The 21,602-nt window shown below is 41.5% G+C and overlaps 1 protein-coding gene across 3 annotated transcripts in view; it reads right to left on the bottom strand.

Annotated features, from left to right (window-relative positions):
- The window catches only part of CALD1 (caldesmon 1), a 182,700-nt gene extending 161,974 nt beyond the window's left edge, over positions 1-20,726 (bottom strand). Inside the window, exon 1 of one of the 3 annotated variants that reach the window (XM_035021150.1) lies at positions 20,420-20,726. The gene's annotated coding sequence lies outside the window, so the exon portion shown is untranslated. The remainder of the gene's footprint in view (positions 1-20,419) is intronic. The other 2 variants (XM_035021145.1, XM_035021149.1) reach the window with 2 other exon arrangements.
- Between the last annotated feature and the right edge of the window lie 876 nt (positions 20,727-21,602).

The raw sequence follows: 21,602 nt of genomic DNA, 5'->3' as shown, positions 1-21,602 counted from the left end.
TGATAACCTAGAAGACAAGGCAAGCAAGCTTTGAGAAGTTTTAGGGAAAATGATTTCTAGCGTAGAATTCTATGCCCAGGCAATTAATCAATCAAGTAGAAGATAAATCAATGACACTTAAAAAATTGTGTCTCCTCTGCACGCATGTACAGGAAGCTCCTAGATGTTCTTCTCCATCAAAACAGGGGAATAAAGAAAGAAGAAGAGTGGGATCTAGGAAGCAGAGGATTCAAATTTCAGCCCACATGGAAAGGAAATTCCTTTCAATCCTAGGAAGGAAATTCCTAAGATGACTGTGAAGTAAAGATTTAGAACAGCTAGCTGGGCAACAAACCTAGAAAATTCCAAGATGTTTCCAGGAAGGATATCTTTCAAGAAAAAAAAAAACTGACAAACACCTGATGTGTTTGACTCTATTGAAAAGGGCTTGACATTCGCATTAGTGACAGAAAACTAAACTAAGCAGGTAAGAGAAAAAGAGTACTTATTTAATCAATATGGGAGGAGGGGAAAGGAAGAAGTGTAAGAAATTAAATGTAATCACAGTATACTATGTGGTCAGCTAGGAGCAATATTTACACAGTCATAATAATGTTGGAAGGGTGAGAAACCTGGTGTTCATTTCTGTAGTTTCTCTTCTGTCTTAAAGATCTGTCTGTCTATTCTTATGCCAATTCCGAAGTGTCTTGATTATAGTGGCTTTACTAATGTTAGACCTTACTTGTTAACTTTCTACAACTGGAGATAAGGACTTAGCACTTTTATACTGTAGGTTATTTACATTTTCAAATAATATGTTCAACATGTTTTGTATAATAAATGCACTACCTAGGACCTAAAAATTCTGAAAAGCCAGGGAAAATAGTGTATTTATTTTTTAAAAAATAATAATTGGACCCATTTCTTTAAATTTGTTGTCTGAAGCTTGAAGAAAAATATATTGAGCAAATTATTTGAAAATGTAACTAACAGGGGCGCCTGGGTGGCTCAGTTGGTTAAGCGACTGCCTTCAGCTCAGGTCATGATCCTGGAGTCCCTGCATCGAGTCCCGCATCGGGCTCCCTGCTCGGTGGGGAGTCTGCTTCTCCCTCTGACCCTCCCCCCTCTCATGTGCTCTCTCTCTCTCATTCTCTCTGCCTCAGATAAAAAATAAAATCTTTAAAAAAAAAATGTAACTAACATTGTTTGAAGTTAAGTTTATCCTGTGTTTTGACTTTTCAGACATCCTATATATCATTAATCATAATAAATACAAAGAATTTATCTCATACAGCAAATGATGAAAATCTCTCTGAACTATATTTAGAAATGTATATACATGCTACTTATGAAAGATCCAGTTTAAAATAATTATGTAAAAATGTTGAAAATGAAAGTTTTTAAAATTTATCAAGCTTAATAAGTAACGACAAAAAGGAAGATATAGCAACATTAATAGAAGACAAAATAGAATACAAGGTGAATTGATGAAAAGAATACTTTATCAGGAAGATTAGAAAATCATGAACTTATATGTATCAAACAACATAGCCTTGAAACAAATGACTAATTTTAACAGCAATAATGATTAACTTTATAAGGAGAAATGGACAGATTCACAATGTTTTCAGGAGACACTGACATAACTTCCTTGGAAATTAATAGATTAAGAAAGTTTTAAAAATTAGTAAGAATATAAGGGATTTGAACAATACAATTAAACTAAATCAAAAGAGCTTTAAGCAAAAGAAAAGTGTTAGAAGTGTTCATTTTTGTTTTATTGCATAATCTAGCATAAAAGCACCCAGTCTTTTTAAAAAATTCAAAACAGTATGTTACACTATTCACACTAAGTTAATCAACCAGCATCCTTTTTACTCTTACCATCTAGAATTTTTAAAATTCTCTTTTTGTGTTTGTCAAAATGATCTGCAGTTTACCAAATTAATCTCTTTTTATGGCCCTGACTTTCTGTACCATTTAAACAGGGTATTTGCCTCTATTTAGTTTAATGAATTCCACTCTTTTTTCATCTTTTTCTTCTTGTATTCTGCTTTGTTCCCAATCTTCTAGTCATTTGCATCCTCTTGGCCCCTCCTATCAGATGTTGAGAGATTTTATAAATATTTATGAACTGCTCCTTGTCTTTCTTGATGAAGAAAAACACACAAACACCATTTCCATCTATTCACCAGCTATTCCCTCTGTGTGAGAACTGGAACCACTTTGCCTGATCACTGTGACGGCATTTGCTACCAAGTCTTTTATAAATACTAAATGGTGCATTTTTTCACGTTGTGTCCCAAGTGAAGCAGGTTCTCTTTATATACCAGAAAGCCAATCCAAATGACACATGTTTGCTTTATCAACCTCTATAAAAGTCTAGTGGTAATTTATATTGATTACATAATAAGAAACTCCATCCCTGGTACAACATGTTCTTTCAGCTGCAGAGCAACACCTGTAGAAATGCTAACTCACATCTGGTTCCATAAATCTGTTCTTTCTGATCCTCTGGAGAGATATTTTTATGTAAACTATATAGCTACATGTGGAATAGGAAAGACCAAAGCCGATGGCTAAATCTAGTAACCATTTCCACCCCAAGCCTTGAGCTCTTACTCTCTTCCTTGACTTTGATGTCTTCCTGAGAGTTGATTCAATCATCCATTTTATGAAAGGTGTCTCCTACCAGTTTCATTTATACTTAGATAATCAAGTCAAAGGGTTGATATTGTTACTTTTAGGAGGTGTTAAGGACTACCTCTGAGTCAAGAATATTAGTTTCATTCATTGATAAATGGATTCCTCCAATTATTTTTTTATACAAAGATACCAAGAAAAGATACCAACATTTCCTCATTATTATGTATTTTCATCCTTATTGATTCCACTGTATGTGTTATATCTCTACACAAAGCAACTTTAAAAACAAACCAACTATAATGAATCAAAAAATTGGTTACCTTGAAGGCAACTCATTTGTAATTACTATTTGAACTAAACTTAGCTCCCCCCCTCCAAAAAGTGATTTGCCAGTAAAAGCATAACAATAAGGAAGTAACCTTGACAGAAAGGACAATAATGACCCTCATGAGGGAAGGTTATAAAGCCACAAATCCAAATAACAATAGAACTAAGAGAGGCCATATTTAATTCAACTCCTTCATTATAAGACGTGATGTCCTAGAAGGTTGAATCACCTGCCTGATGTCAAGTTGCTCAAAGACAGAAACTGAATTAAATGGATTCTTTCAGCTATTATCTGCTACTAACTCATATTTCAAAGACAATCTGGAAGCTTAGTACATGGGAGGCTATTATATATTGAGATGATTTCTATAAGGCAAGCCCCTCCATAATTTATATTTTAGTGATAGATATTTTTCATAAGCTGTGTGATATTTTGAAGTTGCCAAGACCTATAGATTTCATGATTTGGGGGAACATGGATCTGGTATTTTTTTCCTTCATTAGTGTCAAAGCTCTTATAAGTAACTGTGGTTTGATGCAACTTAGGAGCAGAGTTTCAGCTGTTCAACAGCCAAGTAAACCCTGCCATGCAAATACTTTGGTTGAAAACTATAAAATGGCAGTGGTAGGTGCTGCTAGATATTACCATCTGTTTGGGATGGCCAGCCTCAGTGACAGCAGCAATAGGGTTCCAGCATCTGGCATCAGTGTGGATCAGGCTGAGGAATCTGCTCATGGTCTCAAGGGAACAGACCAGAGAACAGAGGAGGCCCCGGGTATTTCAGGTGGAAAGCCCTCAGGAGATTGCTGGTTAGCATATGTTTGAGAAAAGAGTTTGCTTATGCAATTTTCACTCAAGGGTTACGAGTTCCATCAGTATCTCCATACTCTACATATTAAATTTTTACCATATTAAACATTATTCTGCTTTAAGGGACTTAAAAAAATAAATAAAGGACATTAGGCAAAGCCTAAGGCGATCCGAATAAAATGTGAAGTTGTGTTAATAATGCCATCCATACCATTTCATTAGTTGTGACAAATGTGCATAGTAACATTAACAATACAGGAAACTGGGTGGGGGCGTACCAGAACTCTGTAATATTCTTGCAATTCTTCTGTAAATCCAAAAACTATTCTAAAATAAAATTTTATTTTAAAAATAATAAAAATATACAATTTGACCCACCCATATGATTGCTTGTGCAAGCTTGGCCCCAAGCACACTTGCTAGGATCAAATATGCTTTTCTTCCACTCTTCCTCTTAGTTTCCTAGAGTATTTTTAAACTTTAATATATATGGCTATAGATATTATAATTACAGACATTACACAGCACAGCACTTTCACAGAAGTGATCTCATGTGTTAGAAATGTAAATGCTAATGAAAGACAATTTCAGTAAAGCTGAAAGCGACAAGATTCTTTGGTTTCAGATAGAGCTTATAAAAAACTTCTCTGGCTCAGTTGGTTAAGGTCTGCCTTTGGCTCAGGTCATGATCCCAGGGTCCTGGGATCAAGCTCTGCATCCAGCTCCCTGCTCAGCTGGGAGCCTGCTTCTCCTTCTCCCTCTGCCTGCCGCTCCCCCTGCTTGTGTTCTCTCTCTCTCTCTGACAAATAAATAAATAAAATCTTAAAAAAAAAATTTTTTTCTGGCTACACTGGAGAAAAAGCTCAAAGTGGATGGTAATCTCTCTTAATGATACCTCTTCACCACCAACTTGGGGTTTCAGATGGTCTCAAACAAGGTAATTGTCAATGTTGCTTTTAAAGGCGAGGATGAAAAGGAATATGCTTGCCCCAAAAGCTAAAAACAAGGAAAAAAGGCTGAAACGGGCTGGGGCAGCCCCAGAAAAGTCAGCTGAAGCTGTCATGCATGGGGTAATTTTTGGAAATCTCAAATTCTAAACTTTGAATCTAGAGAGTTTCCTGTATGAACTCATAAGATATGACTTATGTCTTCCAAAAAATCCAATTAGCAAAAGTCTTCAGATTTCAAAGGCAAAATAAAAGAAAACCATGTCTTAATGATATTTTGCCACCTAAAATGCCTTTCCATTAAAAATCTCATTGCTCCCTACCCGGTGTTATAGAGAAGGGAAAAGGCCATTGTCAGTTTATAATTGGGAAGCCTGAGGCACAAGGAGTCTGTTCATGGTCATACAGGCTATCAGCTGCGGACTTGAGCCAGGAACTGGGGCCACTTTTCTCTCAGACCACCTGGAATCTGAGGCCCCTGCAAAATGTAGGAGCCAAAAGTCAAAAACTTACTTCTCATTGCAAATACTCTCAGGAAAAAGAACTAGCAAGCCAGAAACTATCCCCAATAGAAAGAGTAATTGTTTTATGTTAACAGCATATCTAAGAACAGAAATATGGAAAAGCATGAAAGTTAAAAAAAAAAAAATCTTCACTCCTACACTCCTCATTTCCTCAAACACAGGTAGGTCAGCAGTTCTGGGCAGGCTGAGAGAATCACTCTGCCCAGTTTTAGGGCGTTAGAGAGCTCCTTGGGTAGATATATCCATTCCACCATTACTGTAACTGTATACCTACCCTGCAGAATGTGGTTGAAGTATTCTGATTTTTCCTTTTCTTATCATCAATTTTTTTTAAAAGATGTTATCTAAGCTACAGAGACATGAGGCCATCATGGTGAAAGTATATGGCTGCCAACAGCAGCAGAACATTTCCAACTGTATAAAGTTCAATGGGAGAAGAAATAAAAAATAGAAGAAGGAGAAGGAGGGAGAAGGAGGAAGAAGGGAAGAAAGAGAAGGGAGGAGAAGAAGAAAAGAGACGATTGATGGAGGAGGGTAGGGGAAGGTGGTCAGAAGAAAGGAAGGAAGGAGGAAACTTTACCAAAACCTTTATTTCCTTCCATAAAGCATCTTCTTTCATTGTTTTCACCTTCATTCATTAATTTTTGGGAGAAAGAAAGTTTTATGGTCAAAACCCTAAAATAAGTAAGCAAATAGATAAAAAGGAGAAGAGCTTTTTCCAGCTGACATAGTGCTATAACTGGTAAGATTGTCAGATATCTACGGATTGGGTTGCAAGAGAAAAATGTCTCCCTTTCTCATTTTAGAGTTGAGAAGGAGGTTCAGGCCTTCCTCGCATGGCCTGAATTGATCATGGAAGTTATTTTTCAGAATGAACCCTAAGTTGCATATGACTGAATCATAAAAAGAACAAGACTTGAAAGGGACTTAAGTCAATGTTTATTCTTTTTACCTTGAACTTTATTTCTACTTATGTTAAACCTATAGCGTGCTGCCAGGCCTTTGGTACATATTGCTTTAGGTGGGAAAACAGCCCAGATTACCGAAGGCATGATGAAGGCAATGCACAGTTAGCTTAGAGTCTCATTTTCTCTTCATGTTTCAGGCCATATATTTTCAACTCTAATTGTGTACAGGTACACACATCAGAAACATATCCTGTAAGATCCCAGACACACACACAGCATGTGTCTACACGACAGTGCTAGACACAGCTGCTCACATGGTGTAGAGACTGCTCTAGGCTCTGGGCGAAGGGACTGAAGAAGTGGTGGACAGTCCACTAAGAGCTCATCTGAGACCCAAGGCAGCTTGTAACATTCGCTGGTGGTGCTGGTTGTGTGCGTATGTGTTTAGACAGGCAGGAAATCTGTCCTGCATGTTTAATGGCAGAGAAAGTGGCCTCCCTGAGATGCAGGCAAGATTGTACCAAAACAAAAGGAGATAAGAGACCCCAAGGGAAGAGAAGTGAGGAGGGGATCAGGAAAAATAGAACCACACACTGAATTTCTTGGGGTAGAAATAAAAAGAAGAATCAGAACACAATTTCTTTTCTTTTCTTTTTTTTTTTTAAGGTACAGAAACAGAAGGAATGGTTGCTAGGTGAAGTGAGGTCTATGGAGGCAGAAAAGTGCACCATGGATAGGATAACTGTTCATCCCAGTTTGCCTGGGACAGTCTCCATTTAGGACTGTTATTTTAGGGAAATTATTAATATCTCCTCCTTTCCCTCTCAAAAGTGTCCTGGTTTGGATAATAAATGGCACTGTCACCCCCTTATCTACCACCTCTGGCCTAAGACAGGGTGTAGCCATAAATAAGACTGAAACTAGGAAATGGAACCATGAAGAGCTTTAAGGAAGGGGTAAAGGGAAACAATGGCAAAGAAGAGAGGGGTTAGGAGACAAGGTATAATGCATGGGCAATTTATAATCAACTATGCCAAACACAGATAAACTTAGAAAGACCGTTGGGAGGAAAAGGGTATAAAAACTTAAGGATGAATGCAGAAGAGACAGAAGACAACAAAGACAAAAGGCAAATGATTCAGAGCACAAATATGTGCAGGCTTCTAATATTTTCCCCTGTATGTGGGAATTCGTGGTTATGATCAGCATGTATAAAAATAACTGAAAATGGCCATCCCTGCTTTCCACCCTGCACCGGCACACACGAAGTCTCGCCTGCTGCTGCTTACGTCCTCCGAGGGCCCTGCCTCGCAGACTCAGAGGCTGCATCAGCCAAGCCTTCCCACCAAGCCCCCTCCCCTACTTGTGATGGCTGCATACCAGACAGTCTGCCACCGCGGTTTCATGGGCTTCCACAGATAGGCCACAGTATGTGAGGCTGCATTTCAGTGCGTCATTTCAGAGACCTCTTTTGACTTTTTACTGGATCAGAATTTTGTATTGCAAAAGGCAGAAAGTAAATGTCAAGGGCAAGTTCAAAAGGCCAAGTGATTTCGAGCTAAGCAATTCCTAGACCCAGAGGGAAGATGGAATACTACCAGCAATAGGGTCTTTGGCATTTAGAGGTTCAGAAAATATGGTGTATGGACTTCCATCACCATTTTGAACTGCAGCATGTTATGGCTTGAATTGTGTCTCCCTCAAAATTCTCATGTTGAAGTCCTAACGCCCGTACCTCAGAATGTGACCTTATTTGGAGACAGGGTCTTTCCAGAGGTAATCAATTTAAAATGAGGTCATGTGGGGCCCCTGGGTGGCTCAACTGGTTAAGCGGCTGCCTTCAGCTCAGGTCATGATCCCAGGGTCCTGGGATCGAGCCCCACATCCGGCTCCCTGCTTGGCGGAGAGCCTGCTTCTCCCTCTCCCTCTGCCTGCCACTCTGCATACTTGTGCTCTCTCTTTCTCTCTGTCAAATGAATAAATAAAATCTAAAAAAATACAATAAAATAAAATGAGGTCATCAGCATGGGCCCTAATCCAATGTGACTGGTGTCTTTTAAGAGGAGGAAATTTGGGTAGAGATACGGATACAGGGAGAATGCTATGTGAACACGAAGACAGCCATTTACCAGCCAAGGAGAGAGGCCTGGAACAGATCCTTCCATCAGAGCTGTCAGAAGGACCGATACTGCCAACACCTTACTTTTGGAATTCTAGCTTCCAGAACTGTGAGACCGGAAATTTCTGTTGTTTAAGCCATCCAGTTTGTGGTACTTTGTTACAGTAGCCCTAGGGAACTAATACCTCAGATGCAATCTGGTCAAAGATGGGAGTTAGAAGTTGACCAGACTTTTCAGTTTCCTCATTTCGCTGAGAAGACTAAGTAATGCTTCTTTGAGTTGTCTAAAAGAGTGGGCGCTCCCTGTGGCAAGACTGGACTGACTGGCCCTTAGGAAATAATTTCAATTGCTCATGCCTTGGTTTCTCCCTCCATGAAGTTGGATATAGGGCCTGTGTTCTGAAACCCCCACTGTGACTGTTATTAAGGCAAAGGGTGATCACGCGAATATTCTGAGTTTGAGGCAGGAAGGTCAACCTTACATGTGAAGACTTATTAATAAATACTATCTCTGAGAAGAGCTGGCAAGGTGAGTGGACTCTAACTTCTTGAGTCAACCTATACAGAGAGGTACAGTCCCTGACTTCCTACCTGAGCCTCACAGAACCAGCTCTGTCTTGGCCTTTTGAATATCTAAATTTGACATAATCAAAAACTAAAATAACTCATATATTCGGACAAAGAGTTTTCATCTTTCAGTACATAATTCCAGAATATTTCCCCTGAATCAGGGAAAAGGGTGTAACCTGCTTGTTAAACTGTCTCTGCTACCAAGAAAGGAAAACACAAAAGTATTTCTGCAGGCTTTTTTTTTTTTTAACTGCTATGGGCCTAGATTCTCATCCTGTCTCTCACTTGAATTATCTCTTGAGTCAGTAGTGAAAGAAATGGTGTTTAGCCCTGCTTCCTTATATGGCAGGGAATGACAATGTACTTGTCTATTTGAACTGCAGTGTGGCTCCCTGACAAATTATAATGATTGGTTATGGAAACCTCCCACTCTGGTTTCCATCGTATTCCTGAGGAAAGACACAGAGCAGACAGCTGGAGGGAAATGGGAAGGGCTAGACTCAAGGAGTGGCACTGAAACTGGCTCTGCCATTTGCCAGTTATGTGACTTTGGGCAAGTTCTTTAATTTACTTTACAGCCCTGAGATAGTCATCTTCAACTAGAACTGTGACTGTCACTCAGCAAGCTTATCTTCTTACCCATCTCTAACCTACAAGGCCTTGGGATAACTATCCATCCATTTCGATTCACTGTCCCTCCCAAATTCAGCATTTTTTCTCCGATAAGTCTCAATCTTCTTCTCTCTCTGTATCTCACTCTCCTCTCTTCTTTTTTCCTCCACCCCCCCCCCCGTCTCTCTCTCTCATTCCATATCTAAAACACTAAAACCTACAAAATGACCCAGCCTCAGGAATAATAAACCCCTTTAGCTATACCAGATAAAGATGATCTAGAATGTTAAAGTCAGTGCACATCCAATGATAAGGGCAGAGGAGAAACCTCTGTGGTTGAAAGGGATGGTGGAGGTCGTCTGCTTCCGCAGAGCAGGGCTGCATGAGCTCCAGAGACAGACAGATCTGGTTAGAAAGTGCTTACGCTGACCTGAACAGGGTTTCCTTTAAGTGCTGTCTACTGGTCCTCGTCCCACCTCAGGGAGAACCTGACATGAGAGAAGGTGGCTTCTTTTGCTCCATCTACATCATGACCACGAAGTAGCCAAGCTGGGAAAGTGTGGCTCGGGGCGTGGAGACTAACGGGAATGCATGCCTACAGATCGGCTCATGGTTATCACAGCTGATAGCTGATGATTTTTAATTTAGTGCCAGCATGTACAAAGCAGTTTAGAGACATTATTTCTAATCCTTATAATAACTAAAAAGTGAAGGAATGGGGCACCTGGGTGGCTCAGTCGTTAAGCAGGTCATGATCCCGGGGTCCTGGGATCGAGCCCCGCATCGGGCTCCCTGCTCAGAGGGAAGCCTGCTTCTCCCTCTCCCACTCCCCCTGCTTGTGTTCCCTCTCTCGCTGTGTCTCTCTCTGTCAAATAAATAAATAAAATCTTTTAAAAAAATAAAAATAAAAAGTGGAAGAATAATAATCCCCTTTTTATAGGTAAAGAAACAGGGCGGGGAAATAGTCAATTTAAGATTCAAACTCAAGTCTTCCAGATTCCAAAGTGTGTGCTCTAATGGGTCACACCTCCAGAGCCACACACAAACCAGGGTTCTCCATCATTGGAGTAATTAGGACGCAGCACAGCTTGGTGGCTGAGCGTGTGGACTATGGAGCCAGGTTATCCAGGTTTGAATCCTGGCTCTGCCACTTCCTAGCTTTGTGACCTTAGATATGTCACTTAACCGAGTCGTAACTCAGTTTGCTCATCTGTAAATGTGGTTGTTGTATGGAGATTACTTGTTTGATTTTTATCTAATAAACACCTAGATGCTACTTAGCACGTGCCGGGCACTGTTGTAAGCACTAAGTAATAATATAATTAGGAATCAATGAGTTCAAACATGAATACTGGCTTCAGCTTTCTTATCAGTAAGAAATAAATTGTGCACATTTCTTTCTTTTTTTTTTTTAAGATTTTATTTATTTATTTATTTGACACAGAGAGAGAGACAGCTAGAGAGGGAATACAAGCAGGGGGAGCAGGAGAGGGAGAATCAGGCTCCTGGCTGAGCAGGGAGCCTGATGCGGGGCTCCATCCTAGGACCCTGGGATCATGACCTGAGCCAAAGGCAGACGCTTAACGACTGAGCCATCCAGGCGCCCCTGGACATTTATTTCTTTACTCATTTAACTCTCTACTATGTATGGGGTGAGGCACGTTTTTAGTTTCAAGTCACAGCATTGAAAAACCCAAAGTCCCTGATTCATGGCACTTATGTTCTAGAGCATAAGAAATAATCAGCAAGTAAGCAAATAAATATACAATCGTAAGCATACATTATGAATCTTCATGCAACAAAATAACAGAGGTATTCTGATTGGCTGTCCTGCGTAGAGGCTAATTTTATCAACCCGATACCTTAGGTGTGCTAGGAAATGTTTCACAACAAGCTCTGGGCCTGGGGGGGGGGGGGGGGCTCTGATTTGTAGCATTTGCTAATTTCAGTGGTATTTCCCTCATACAGACACAATAAATGTAACTAACCTCCAGAGCACAGATAATAATAAAACATAATAATTAGGAAGGAATGAGTTTTGAGTATTTATTACCTTGGTTTTTAATATAATTGTCAGTTGATATATGTTAATTTCTAATAATGACTATGTTTAATAGCCAGTCCTCAAAATCTTAAAAATTTAACAGTTGGCTTTTGGGAGCTAGTATGCGCTGGCTTCCCACACTACTGTTTCGGGTGCATGGAGAGGGGGGACAGTGTCAGAGGGAAATGAGACCCAGGCGGTGTGATGTCATTATGCATGTGGATCCTCATCTACTTCCTTTTTAGCTGCTCTTCTCCAGCAAGTACTGCCTTCATGTACACAGTGGAAGCACTGCTCTGTAAACCAAGCAGCATCTGTACAAATAAGTAGCAATTCTGGCATTCTTATTGGACCACATTACTCATGCAGAGATACTTTTAGCTCTACAATCCTTAGTGAGTATAATTTATGTACTTGCTGCCCTGAATATGATAGCTTCTTCTGTGTAGGTTACATCTTCAGGATGTAACTCCTGACTACTGAGTAAAGGAAGACCCTAGAGATGGATTTTCAGCTCTGCAAAAGCATTCACCTGAGGCCTCTTGTCTCTTAGGGCTCACATGCTTCTGAAAGGGCCATCCCTGGAAACGTCTAAGCCAGAGGCTATGATGGCCCTGGCCTCAGAGGAGAGGTAGGGTGAGGGTGGAGGGAGCTTCTCCCCTCTTCCACTCAGGATTTGTACATTTCTTACCCCAAGGCTGAGAACAGAGAAAAACATCTTCTGTTTTTCCTGGTAAGTTAAATACCTAAAGTAACCTAAACAAACATCCTAAGGACAGAAATACTTAAAAGAGATTTTTTCCCCTCAATTCACCCCTCCCCCAAAGCCTAAATTTCACTTAGTAATGGTGGCTGGAACAGGAAGTGGAAATACCATGAGAAATTTTCTTCTTGCCACATTTCCAATGCTTTACAAAAGCAAACACTGGAAATCTCATCAGAAAGCTTGACCTTACAGGGTTGACAGAGTTGATAGCTTTGCGCCCAAACCAAAAGAGTATGGGAAGCTGGAGGAATTTTCAGATAAATATTCTAGCTCTTCCAAAGAGATTCTTCGGGAAAACTGATTATTTGGAATATACAGCTGTAACTTTCAGAAAGAAATTACTCAAAACTAAACAACTAGGCTTCTGAGGAATAAGTTACGCCATATATCTACTATAAATTATTTTAAGCAGAGATGTACAGAATTGTTTCTGAGCCAAGGTATTTTAGCAGAATCACCAGAGAGTTTTTACAAACTACAGATGCTGGACTTTGCTCTAGACCTACTGGATCACAGTCTCCAAGGGATGGGGACTCAGGGATTTATGTTTTCAAAAAGCCCTACAGTTGATCCTGATTAAGACGCTGGTTAAGATCTACTGGACTATAGATTATAAGCAAATCAGGCTGTGTTGTATAATCGAAATCCCTGAACTGTTAAAATGGGACAGTCTCTCTTGCTTCTTTCAGGAGAAGCAATCCAGTGGACTGAAATAGGTAGCAGCCTGGGACTTAGGAGCTATGTTTTCCGGAACCACCTTTGCCACTAATTAACTGGGAGACCTTGGTCAAGTCACTTGGGTTTGTTCTTTCATTCAACAAATATTGGGCTTCTGCGATGTGCCAGGAACTGGGTATACGTTAATAATAATAAAAAAAAAGATGCTTCCTGCCCTTATAAATCTTACTGACATTAATCAAAGAAACCTACAAATGCATGTATAATTTTACTTGATGTGGCTAGGCTTTAGTGTCTGGAAAATGAAAAATCACTAGTTCTTTTTTTTAAAGAATTTCTTCTTAAAATCCTAAATTTCTTGTCCCAACTTCCACGTAATATAATTATATGTTTTAAGTGCAATGACTGAGAAAACACAATACCAAAACTACTATGAATTCAGTAACTCTTTTAAGTAAATTGACATTTTATCATCATAATGCATCTATATAATTAGAAAATAGTAGCATGTATTATGTAAGATGTATCATTTACAATACATCAAAACCATTTGCTGCATATATGGATTTGTTCACCTCTTGCAATAATTTTGTGTCCTCCCCAGGATCCAAGGTACAGAGGTTAGGAACCCATGGACTACATCGATGATGTGAAATACATGGCACCTGAGTAGCAATGTCCCTTTTCTTCCACAACAGACATCACTGTCAGTGAGAGCATTTGTTGCCCCCAGTGAGCTTGGGACTCAGCCTCAGAATCCTTCTCAACACACTGTTCCAGGTGGTCGCTACCAATTGTTTGGAGCTGGCAAACAGACGGAAAATGATTTGTGCTTCCTGGGCTAAATGCCTCCTAAGACCCTGCCCAGCTTTAGAAATACAGGATAACATGTATTCAGTTCTTCTGTCTTGAGAAACATGAATGCCTTCTCCCCTTTCCATATAAAAGTACTCCAAATATTTGAAGACATCCACATGGCCCTGATTTTCCTTCTTTTGGGATTAGATCCCTTATCTATTTCTCATCTTCTGTTCTCCTGACCCTCTCTGGTCCCTGACACTCATTCCTGGAGGCATACGTGTGAATGCTTCTCTGAAGAACAAGCCCAGAACAGAGCATGTTGTCTTGTTTTGTTCTGTTTTACTTCCCCTGATAGACATCGAGACAGGTGTCCAGTGAATGAAAGATTACACTACAAACACTGCAAAGAACGGAAACTTTCACTGATTGGGCACACTAGCTTTTATGCAGTAAGTTTATGAAGTACTGTAATCTACATTGAGATGTAGTTTTTATTTGTTATAATTATAAATCATTATTTATTGAATTTTAAAGATTGCTTTAGTTTGGGAGGAGTCATAGCACACCTATGACTCATATCAAGTTTCCTGCCAACAAAAACACTCAAGGGTTTTTCTTTAGAATCCTTCTCAAATGGATAATTCTTATCTTTTCAATTATCAGGGGTGCAAGCTTCCCAGCTAACCTCCCTTAAGATCAGTTCATTGGGCAGTGCCAAAGTGGTCATCAAGTACTATATGACCCTGATATTAAGTGTTTGCCTCTCCAGGAATTCAGTCACATAAAAATTGGAATGACATTCACTGATAGCTGTTGGACATTTCAGCTAATTTGCCTTCCATGCCTAACTCTCTCTTCTAACTAAAATTGCCCACTGAGCTTTTTCTTTTCCCCAGAGTGATGGTGACTACTGCTGTCAGTCCCACTGGTAATCCACCCATAAGCATGCCAGTAACCTTTGATATCCTCCTGCTAAGGGATTTGCCAAAGACCATAGTTATCAGCCGAACCACTCAGGTCTCCTCTCAGAATTTGACCAGGAAGCACAGAAGGAACTTTCCAGTCTGTAGAACAGCAGAAAGGAGCAGTCACATGTGCTGCAGCTGAGTTACGTTAATGGAGGCACATAGACCTCTGCTGAGATACTTTGACCCACCTTGATTCCAACCCTATTCTCTATGGATCCTGGTCCTATCATGGCTTCTGTTCTTGGATTCTCTTGTGATTCCATCCCTTTATTATTCCATATGTATCTTTTTTTTAAGATTTATCTATCTGAGAGAGAGCGCACATGCATGCACACGTGTACATGTGTGTGCAAGTTGGGGGAGGAGCAGAGGGAAAGAATCTTCAAGCAGACTCCCCACTGAGAGCGAGCCCGAGGCGGGGCTCGAGCTTACAACCCATGAGATCATGGCTGAGCCAAAACCAAGAGGTGGGTGCTTAACTGACTGAGCCACCCAGGCACTCCCTCCCCCCACCCCCATATGTATCTTATAATCCTGTCCCTTTACTTGAGCTACCGCAGCCTATTAACATAGGGTTTCTCTGTTCTGAACACTGTGCCAGGTGTTCTCACCCATGTTACCGTACCTGTCTGCACACTGCCTTGCTAAACAGGCTTTTGGTTTCTAAACCTCCGCCTGCCTTTTGATTTTTGCTGTTTTACTTTTACTTAGCTGGTTGTGATTCACACATTAGTCCATTGTTGTACTTTATATCCATTCTGGCTTAGCCCTCCTAACCCCAGTGGAACTAATGTCCTCGATGCTTCTGGCCCTTGGACCCCTTGGGCACTTTTCCCTGGTCCGGCCCATCTTTAGCACACAGGTGAAATCTGCCTAGTCCCCAGGTTGAGACAAGCGAGAGGGAATGTTACATGTGGGTGTCAAAGGAACTAATTATATATTCCTACTTAACATGTCCATATAAAAGTACTCCAAAAGTACTTTCCAAGTACTTTCCAAGTAAGATGATTTCCTTACAGTCAAGTGTTTTCATCCGTATATTCACAGAACAATGCCAGAAGCCTCAGGAAGTGATTAAAAAGCAATTTATCTTGAAGTTATCCATCACTAAAATATATATATAAACAAAAGCCATGTACTAAAATGAGTGCTTACTAAGAACACTCAATTCATTTAAAATATCTCCCCCCACCCAGGACTTTCTTTCAATTATTCCTTGACTGCTACCTAGCAATCCTTTTCTTAAGCTCGTGCTGCTCTCTCAGCACATGCTTGGCAGCAGCCTGTCCCAGCTTCTCCAACTCCTACAAGCTCCCCACAGAAAACTGCTTATCTAGAGATGATCTCCTTTTCTTTGCAATGGGGGCCATATGCAATGGGGGCCTTCTATGTATCTTTGTATTCACACCATCCTTTCTTCCTCCAGAAAATCTGGGAAACAAGGAAGGACACCTCCACTCATGTTCTGATCCCACCCACCCTTGTCTCCAATGGAAATCAAGACTTCACCTCACTCCCCACCCCAACCTCCCCCAGCTCAAGGTTTCTCACCTGTCAATCACAAAAGGTGGCTTCACAAGGGACCGCAAGGGTTTAGAGTTTTTATCAGCTTTCAGAGGTACCTGGAGCAACCACAAGGGAGGGATGAACAACTGACAAGGCTATGCCATCACCTCTCCCTCCTGCGCCCAGCCATCCTTTTCTTCCTGTCCTCCTCCCACCCTCACTCACTGCCAGCCAACTGTGAGTTTGGGGGTGAGAGGCAGAGTGATTCTTTTTCCACAGAAACTGCTTCAACATCTACTCTGTCTGCTCTAACTTTTCTCCCTCTGCCCAAAAAAGTGAAGAGGCTTTCCCCTATCTTGAACATAACTGGGCTTGACCCTTCCGCTAGTCTCTGGGCTTCACCCTAAAGCTAGGGCACTGCAGATTGTCAGTGTTGCATCAGGAAAGGCCTTGTTTGGCCTGGGGATGGAGGAGCGAGGGGAGCTGGTAGAGACAGAGGACTGGGGGTAGGGAAATTAGGGAGGCCACCAAGGATCAGTCCCAGGAGAGCCAGCTGGGGATACTAAAGATTGAGGGAAATGGGGGCGGGGGGGGAGGTTAGATCCATGGAGCAGTCTGGTCTCAATACCAACAGGAACCACAGCCAGGTGCTCCTGATTACCTCATCCTCTCTACAAGACCCAGGCTTGACATGCTGGGATTAGTTCCATGCTTTTGGCTAGAGGCAGAGAAGCTGCCTCATTTACTAAGGCCTTTCTGTTGTCAGCACCTTGTCATTGGTCTTCTACTCAACTGTATCTTCAGATTTCCTGGTTCCTGGATATGGCCTTGTACCACTGATAACCCATCTTATTCTGCCTCCTGATATCTGTGTTCTCCTGGTGTCTGATCACCAAAGCTAAAGTTTAGATAACACTGGGGTAGACCACTATTCCCAGGACTCGGGGTTCTAGAAAGAACTAGGATTCACAAGGTACCACTCAAAGGTCCTCAAATATGAGGAAGGAGCAGATAATCAGGGATATTAGGCAAGGAGCGGAGGATACAGTCAAGATGAGCCTAATGTCCAGAGGCCTCAAATTATACACAGTTTGGAGTATATAGCCTACAGAAAAGAGGGGCAAACAGACTCATCTCATTTGGACATTTTAACCACTATGGGAGGTAGGAGAAGCATCATAATGCCCATTGCACATATGAGGTCAAAGAGTTAATGGCTTCCTCAAAGGTCTGGGCTATCTGAACAGGGGAACCAGTGGTGGGACTGAGCTCTCATAGCAGTGCTCCTGAGTTTAGCCTGAGCTACAAGTATCTCTTTAAATTACCCAAGGACTCAGAACCTATGGGCATCTCTCTAATGACAAACTTGGATTAGCGTGATAGATGAAGGACTTTCAGTAAGGATCTAATGGTTCTATTTTCAGGCTCTGAGAGAATTTACCCAGAAAACTCTTTTAAAGTCTGAAAATTCTTTGGCAGCATCTAACCTCCTCCTTAGGCCTACCATGCTATTTACATACCACTTTGTCAGCATTTTCCCCGTCCCCCGACCATGGCCTCACCCCACCACATTTCCAAGACATGTGATAGACTGCAGGCAGATGGGGATTGAGCTAATTCCCTTACATGCCTATCTCTACGTCACTTTTCTGTCTTGCTGAAGAATCACTGATGAGCAGCCCTGCTACCATGAAGATACCATGAGGTTGTCTCCATGACAGCTATATGTGGGGGTTCTTTTTGTTTGTTTTTATTGGGTGAAGGGAGGAAGAGAGAGAATCTCAAGTGTGCCCCCTGCCCAGTGTGGAGCCTGACGCAGGGTGACCTCACAACCCTGAGATCATAACCTGAGCCGAAATCAAGAGTCAGACGCTTAACTGAGCCACCCAGGCGCCCCAACTATATGTGTTTTTAAGGAAAGGCCTACTGAGGTGCATTTTAGGCTTATCAGACAGAGAATACCCAGGCTGCACTCAGGACCAACCTATTCCATCTGCCACAGAACAGGAAATGCTCAGGCCAGTCACAGGAGCCAATCAGAATTGTTAATAGCCTCAGCATCAGGTATGCTTTTATGTATCTCATTTAAAGCCTTTAAGCTGCAGTTTGAACCTGGTTCTCCTCTTAACTTTAATACAAGAATTGCATATTTATTTAAAGCAAATTTTCGATCTGAATTATTTAATTTATTCTACTTATTCCATTGGCTTTGAGCCAGTGGAAACAACCTAGCATGTCACCTATGGACCCATCCACTGTGCATTCCTTGTGTGTACTGAGATCAATTTTTTATTAGTGACTTGTTATTCTAGACCTTTGCCATTGTACTTCTCTTTATTAAATGATTTTATTAAAATGAAAGTTTTTGCATGGCAGTTTCATCATGCTCCATGTACCTCCCCAATTGGGGAGCTGTGTTCTAGCTAATATTCAGCCGGAGGAAAGTAGCACCAAGAGCTGCCCAAAGTTCAATATAAAGTCAAACAGCAAATCCCCTTGCTCCAGCACATCACTCAGAGAGTACAACACTTATTTTGAAAAATGTGTTTTTGTGGTTGTCGGGGGATGGGGCGCACACAAGGAAGAGAGGGGAGCGTGGTGGCAGCAGAGTTTGAACTTTCAGGGATTTGGAGATGTTGGTTTCAAAATGGAATTTATCCGCAAATCCCAAGATTATAGATTTCCTTCCAAACTGCATTCCCTACATGGTTTAGAGAACAGTTGAAAAAGAAATTGCTCTCCATATTTTGATTGACATTAAAAACACTGTGAAAATAGTTTGGAACTTGATCTCTTTGAGGGAAGGACAATAATCAAACTATAGCTTTCGCTTGCAGCCCTTTCCCCCACACTTACTCAGAACTGTTCCAGGAAAAGAAATTCACAGGGAACTCTGTTCTCATATATCACTTCTAGGAGGAGAGAGAGGCATTCTCAAGAAAATTATCCCTAAACTTCTAAATACAAAGAGAAAAGATTATTTAATGAATCTCAACACAAAACCACCTCACTTGACAGAACAAAATCCAATTCAGTCATGTGGAGCCGAAAACCTTTAATATCCAAGTTTATTTAAAAATGATCAGACTTGCCCTTCTTGCCACATACCACCTCGTATTCACTTAAGCTCTAGCCCTACACGCCTGGTTTTGCCAAATACATTAGAAAGATTTTACTATTCCAGTTTACAAGTCCATCTGCATAGCCCTGTTAACAGAAGGGATCTATGATTACCAAGTACTTTGTTCTCATCCACTTTTTTTGAACATGTATTACCATAGCACTAGAATTCCCTCACCCTTTACAACCAGCAATTTCTAAAAGGAATTCCAGGCTACTACCACCTGGCTGCCTTGTACTACTGTTTAAGATGCCCAAATGTGTGTGACTATGTTGAGATGAAAGCCTGCTTCCTCCCTTTCTGGAACACCTTTGCAAAACTACATCTTTTCACATTCTCTACTCACAGGCACACTTCCAAACAGAAAATAAGATTTCTTAAGGAACAGCTTGGTAGGATGTTAAACGTGATTTCTAAAAACACACCCACTAGCACACGCATTCTCTCATTATTAGGTTTTATAGGAAACAGATCATGGTAGGCATCTTCCTGTCTTGGCAAATATCAGATCAGTTATGTTAACCCAACTGGTGCTAAATGCTCTTTCCACCTCTGACCTTATTTCCTTGCAGCTCTAGAAGTCCAGCCTTAAAAACTGGTAGCAGAACAATCTGCAAATGGCTTTGGTTAAAAACCATTACTTTTTTGGCTTCTCATTAACCTAAAAAGTTGTTTTTAAAGTAAAACCTCTTTAGATGTCTGGGAATAAAAGATGCAGGAGAGACCACTGGTGTGGGCACATGAGCACGGCCCGCCTGTTGACCCTGGCCTGTGGCTATCAGATACAGTCCCTGTGGCACTCCTAAACAAAAGGCTTTCCTTATCAAGGTTGCCGGTGGTCCCTGAGTATACATCTCTACGTGAGTTCTCCTCTCGTCCCAACTCCAAGAACAGAACTTGAAATCTCATCCTGTTTGTCTTCCGGGAACATCTGCAGGGCAGCAAAGCCCAGTCTGGCTCTGAGAATTCGCATGGTTTCTTGGCTTTTACAATCCTGCATCTCCAGCTACCTTAAGCAAGAATGTTGAGTGAAGCCCAGAGAAAGCCCCCAGACTCTGGAAGAGATTAAAAGAAAAGCCCTCTGTGGCTTACCTCGCAGGCTGCACCTTCTTCCTGGGGACTCAGTCGGAAAGGAAGGACTGATTTCTCTAGCAGGAGCACAGCAAGAGGGCAGGCAGGCAGGCAGCCTAATACACACGGCTCTATTCAATAAAACTCCAGACCGCCCTTCCTTAGCCCCTCCCAGAAGCCCGTGCTAAGTGAACACATATCCCCTATGTTTACAGTCGGCAGTCGGCGGTATGCATTGTCCTGTAGTTTTTCTAATCGGGCAGCCAATGACGACACCCGGCCAGGCCAGCCGAGGTGGACGCAGCCTGCCTGTGCAGATGCCTGTCATTCCCTAGGCATGCTCAGGAAATCACTCATCAGAAAAACCAAGACCGAAAAAGCTCTGAAACTGCGTGCAGGCTGCCAAAACCAGCCAGCTACATGCCCTTTTTTGGTTATCCTTAGCAGGGCCTCTGGAAGTGAATCCATTGTCAGGAACAATCATAAGAAATGTTAATCTTGGAGAAAGAGGCTGTCTTGTAGAACGCAGATGCAACTTTAAAAAGAAAGCACAGTCTATGAAACTTAAAAGTGAGCAGTCCGTTAAGTTTGGTGGCGTGGGGGTGGGGAAGGGTTTTTTGATTTGAGGGAGCCCTAATGGCATAGTTCCTTTAAAAGTAGCTGTGGATATAAAATGAAATTAAATTGTTATACAGTGTTAAAGCCTGCAATGGCCAGGACCCACTGGCGTACAGACTAAGTTCTAACCTAAAGAGGCACAGCCCCCTAAAAATATGTCTACATGTGTTATAAAAACAACTGACAAAAAAAGCTGAGGTCTTTTTTAGTAAGTAATGTTTTCCAGAATAAGTGTAGTGCCAGAAACTCAGCGAGGCAGGGTCCTACGGGCTTGGCGATCGCCATTGGTTTCCCACATCACCCCCTCTCCACCTCCCTCAGATTTGGCAACAGGGGGACATTGCTAGCAACTGTGCACAACAGAGAGGATGTGAAGAGACCCAGCACCTCCTTTGGGGCTGGTGTAGACGATGCACATGCCCACAGAGATGACTCTGCTGTTCTAGTGACTTCTCCAAAGTGCTCCAACCAAGTCTTCATTGTGTGCTTTGAGAGGGACAGATTTAGGAGATGCTGAATCAGAATGAAATTCACTGGCCCACGTGTGCATACAATCTGTGCTCTTGCACTTTTCGATAAAGAATTC

Source organism: Mirounga leonina, unplaced genomic scaffold, assembly GCF_011800145.1.
Source record: "Mirounga leonina isolate KUSES-001 unplaced genomic scaffold, KU_Mleo_1.0 Mir_174, whole genome shotgun sequence".
Taxonomy (NCBI): domain Eukaryota; kingdom Metazoa; phylum Chordata; class Mammalia; order Carnivora; family Phocidae; genus Mirounga; species Mirounga leonina.
The sequence above is the reverse complement of the archived record's forward strand: the minus strand, read 5'-3'. Positions and strand labels throughout refer to the sequence as shown.